We start from the raw sequence: 5,436 nt of genomic DNA, 5'->3' as shown, positions 1-5,436 counted from the left end.
CATTAACTTCTTTCTCATTTACAACTCTTATGTGTTTGCTGCGTAAAAACATGAGTTGATATTTGAATTGATCTGACCATAATCACAAAGAAAGGCTTATTGGAAATGCAAATTTCTTCTCTGCCACGAGGTGGCGTTTTAGGAGCGCTGAAATATTGCGGTATCACCGGTAACGGCTGTACACAAAGCAGCTCCGTGCTCATAAACGCTGCTTTATCAGGAATTATAGGTCAAATGAAATTAAAATGCCAACGGCACGTTTCTGAGGACCGTCGGTTCCCGTCAGATACATTCAAATAAAGACATTCGCGCCGCGTTTTGACTTGAAACTTGCAGCGCTCATATTTATTCAATAGTCATGATATTACCTATTAGAAACGTTATCAACGCTATCAAAAACAGTAGCATTTTACACTAGTACACAGATCTGTAGAACAAGTAGGTTACAGAATTAAATTAAATAAGCAAACATTAGCAATTTTCACAGTCATAAAAACATAAAATAAAGTATGTAAATAATTCAAATATGCACTCAAAAATATTCAATTAAATTTGTGGGGGAATTTGGGGGCGTGGGGTGGGGGTGTGGACCAACCTCACTGCAATGAGTTTTTGCTGGGTGGGATGTCTGAAAACAATTATACATGATTTTTGATTAATACAATTTAATTTAACCATTAAAAAGGAGTTCAGAGAAATTAAATTGGAAATAAGTAAACATGTATAATATATAACCAAATAAATAAGAAACGTAGAATGTTTATTAGCAAAACAAATGTCAAATAAAATATATAAATGACAGTTTAAATAAAGTAAAAATCCGCAAACAATGTGGAACCAATTAAATAAGAAACGAATGTTTAAAAAAAACTTCCAAAATCACCTTAGATAGATGGCAAAAGTCAACAGGTTTTTCAAAATCCAAAATATTGCCAAACAGGCGCTTTTGCATCTAGTTTCGAAACTAAATCATCCGCGATCGTCTGGTCTGTCTCACCTCACTCTTCTTGTCAGTCAGCTCGACTCACTCTCCTCACTGGAGAAACGAAATCTGATCTGTGATGCGACTGTTCGTCATGCTGCCTTGAGCAGCCGCATTCAGTTTTTAATGGTAGTGTCTGTTCTTTTACTGAACTAAATTATTTTTATTACAATAAAAAATCAAAACGATGGTGGAGGTCGGTGACGCGGTGGGAAAGTGACGTAACCGGTGTTGTGGCTTAACAACGGTATCACTGTCAGCACCGCAGCAAACCTAATTATGTCACTGAGAATTTTTTAAAAATGTGTAAAAATTAGGGATGCACGATATATCGGCCACCATATCGGTATCGGCCCATATCGGCTCATTTTTTCTGTTATCGGTATCGGCCAAAATTTTCATATCGGTGCATCCCTAGTAAAAATCTTGCCTCGTCTGGTTCTCGTGATCCCAGTCTCATGTCTCGTCTCATCTCTTGAGTTAAGTGTCGGCGTTAATGATAATCAAACAAAATACCAGGAGAAAATCACTCCCAGAATAGCATTTGTAGCTTAAGAATTTATATAATGAAAATTGTGCCCTACCATCACATTCACATCTATGCAACCAATAAATAAATTACTAGTAGAGCACAAAATTGTTTACAAGATCACATATTTCTTCATTGATCTAGTCACCTGATTCTGCTCTCAAAATGCACCAGATTTATGCATTTAAATTTAAAATGAACAAAATTTTCTTACGGAGGGCATACCTTGAAAAATACCCAAAAAACGATATTTTAATAATCTTCTATTCATTTACATGTCCCATCAGTCAAAACCTTATTTTATGCTTTACACTGAGTTTATTAATAGAATATCTAAATATGTTATGGTATCCATGTGAATAATGATTCATAAACAATAAATAATTAATCATAACACATTCTGGACTAAACAGCAGCTGCTAAACATTCTGCATTTTTGTACACAGTTGTACATCTGTGAACTGTGTTTTGCATTTGTGAAACGTATTTTATGAATATATATTCTTATTTTGTGTACGTGAATTGTTTTTTGTGAATATATCTATATTTTTTTTCGTGTACATACTCAGGTTTCATGAATGTGAATTGGGATATGAATCATGTCTTTTGCATGAATTATTGAGATCAATCTTGCTTCATAGTTAAGGTCTTATTTTTACATTAAGGATCTGTGGACACCCTCTAAAGCTTTGTAAGTGTAATGTAACACAACAAGTCATTAAAGATAAATGAAGAATAAACTTCTCAGTTCAGATGATACTCCTCCAGATATTCCTGCTTGCTTCAAAACTTAGTCACGACTGTGAAGATGAGAATATTACAGGTATTTACTGACCTGATTCAAAAACGGTACTTTTTCTATTTACAGAAACATTTCTAACAGTCTATATTAAATCAGCATCACGACAAAACAACAGAGAGCGCGGTGAAACTAATCTTCTTCCTCTGAGGTTTAATAGTGTTTGACAAACAACCGTATGTGTTTTAGCGCCACCCGCTGGACTGGAGTGTGAAGCGTTGAGAGGAGGGAAATAATACGGGGAAATCAGCATCACGACAAAACAACAGAGAGCGCGGTGAAACTAATTTTCTTCCTCTGAGGTTTAATAGTGTTTGACAAACAACCGTATGTGTTTTAGCGCCACCCGCTGGACTGGAGTGTGAAGCGTTGAGAGGAGGGAAATAATACGGGGAAAAATACTTTGTGCGTGCGCTTATGTTTTCCTTAAAAAAAAGCCGATCTGCACTAATAAATGAAAAAAAACTTACAATTATATACTCAAATGGTTTTTGATCAGCATCAATAGTCTTTGTGAGTGAGGATTTGAGGAGAAAACCGAGCAAATTTATTAGTCAAATATTTCATTGAAAATCACACAACGTTGCCGCATGTAAATATGAAAATGAAGATAAATGAAAACACGTGATAATTATAGGATGTAGCCTAATGAAAAAACAACAACTAAATACACAATCTTAAACATGTTTAGCATGAAAAACAACATCCTTAGATTATGTGTCCATCTAAATATCTGGAACTTAAACAGTAGAGTGACAGGTATGAATTCCTTATCCCCAAAAGAAGATATTTTGAAGATATTTCTGAAAAACTGATTTTGGGGAATAAACTTTAAATTGAAATTGATTGCATTTTGCAGTGATCCTTTGTCTAACATCAGATTCTGACTTTTTCTGTGGTGAAGATAATAACTTTATTCCATCCAATTTTACAAGAAGCTGTGAGGCCATTTCCGGGCACGGATTAACGCACAGGCTTGCCTAGGCTGCAGCCTAGGGGCCCCAGCGTGTGTAGGGGCCTCGGATTGCCCGGACTATTTTTTATTATTTTTAATTTTCTTCAGCGCGAACAAAAAAGACCCTCATTGGCCCATAAGAAACATCAAAGGAGGATTTGTTGCAGAGCGTCTGACAAAATTAGTGTCTTGTAGTGTAGAATGCACGCTCAGCACCGCAGAGAGTTCGAGCGATTGTTAAATCGAAACCGAAAGTAAAACGTGCATGCGCATTCAAAAGCGATTTAAATACCCAACGTTATTAGAGCGACTCCCCGTCGCGCGCAAATTAGGCTATATAACATATCTAGGCTGTTATTAGTATGTAGGCTATAATAGGTTTTGTAGTTGTCTATAGCTTCGCATCATGCTTGAAAATGTTTTTCTCTATTTGCACTTTGAATAAAGAGAGAGCACTTATTGTTCGCACTTAACCCTTTAGGCGCCAGGGATTTTTGGAAAAATGCTGGATTTTGACATCAAGATTTCAAAAGCTTGTGGCTTGAAAGGGCTTAAAGATAGAGATCTACTGTAAAAATTAACATGACCGAAAGTTTATGCCGGTTGTAAATATACTCATCTAATTTGCACATTATGCGCACGCTATGAGCTGAATTGCTTCCGCATCAATGACACGATAGCTCACTTGCTCTGCTATTTCCTCAAACACTTTGAATAGGAACGTGACATAATTTTGGTCTAGAATCGAAGTGCTTGCCATCTAGTGGTAGGGAATACAAATGAGATATTACACCATATCAGGAACTACAGTCTATTTTATTAAGTATGACTTCTTGTCGCAATTTTGTGACTTTGGCGCTTAGAGGGTTAATACGACTAAGAAAGAACTGTTGTTTATTTTGTGTTATTTATACTGTTTTTATTTCTATGTTCAATTTGTGAAAATGAGCTCACCAAGCAAGCAATAGCCGTCATTTCAACGTCTCTGTTAAGTATAGACCCGATATAGTCCGGCTATGTGTAACCCACTTCTAGCCCAAATAACCCTGAATTTGGTTTCATGTTGTTTTTTGGCAAAATAACTTGAGATGTATGATATTCCATCATGTAAGCAAAGTAACAGCGTTTACAAAGTGTTTGGTTTCATTTCTTTGACATGTTCAATACGTAGCCGTTGTGTAGCCACGATTTAGCTCTGTAGTTAGAGCGGCTATCTGTAGCCCACCTTCAGTCAAACCTGATTCACTGTAATTTTTGGCCAGGCAGCGCATGAGATGGTTGATATCCCATCATGTTCGCAGTGTCAATAATATCTACAAAGATATACAGTGGGGCAAAAAAGTATTTAGTCAGCCACCAATTGTGCAAGTTCTCCCACTTAAAAAGATGAGAGAGGCCTGTAATTTTCATCATGGGTATACCTCAACTATGAGAGACAAAATGAGAAAAAAAAAATCCAGAAAATCACATTGTAGGATTTTTAAAGAATTAATTGGTAAATTCCTCGGTAAAATAAGTATTTGGTCACCTACAAACAAGCAAGATTTCTGGCTCTCACAGACCTGTAACTGCTTCTTTAAGAGGCTCCTCTGTCCTCCACACGTTACCTGTATTAATGGTATCTGTTTGAACTTGTTATCAGTATAAAAGACACCTGTCCACAACCTCAAACAGTCACACTCCAAACTCCACCATGGCCAAGACCAAAATTGTAGACCTCCACCAGGCTGGGAAGACTGAATCTGCAATAGGTAAGCAGCTTGGTGTGAAAAAATCAACTGTGGGAGCAATTCGATTTAGCTCTAAATTAGACGGGCTACGTGTAGTCTGCTTTTAGCCCACCTGGCGAAATCGAAGCAATCTGTGGTCTAATTTTAACAGCTTGGCTATAGCCCTATACCAGTAACCAGACCAGCCATGAGCATGGCCAAAATAGCCTTAAAATTGTTTACATGTCATTTTCGCCCACGCAGCTTCTTATCAAATGCAAGTAAACTTTTGAAACATTTAAATTAGTGTTATTTAATATAATAATAATAATATATTTTATTACTTGTGTCAAAAGTTTACTTGCATTTGATATGATGTCAAGTCACCTTTATTTATATAGCGCTTTTAACAATACAGATTGTGTCAAAGCAACTGAACAGCATTAATTAGGAAAATAGTGT

This window comes from Sinocyclocheilus grahami, unplaced genomic scaffold (genome assembly GCF_001515645.1).
Source record: "Sinocyclocheilus grahami isolate Dianchi unplaced genomic scaffold, SAMN03320097.WGS_v1.1 scaffold757.1, whole genome shotgun sequence".
NCBI classification, from domain to species: domain Eukaryota; kingdom Metazoa; phylum Chordata; class Actinopteri; order Cypriniformes; family Cyprinidae; genus Sinocyclocheilus; species Sinocyclocheilus grahami.
This window is presented reverse-complemented; position numbering follows the sequence as displayed.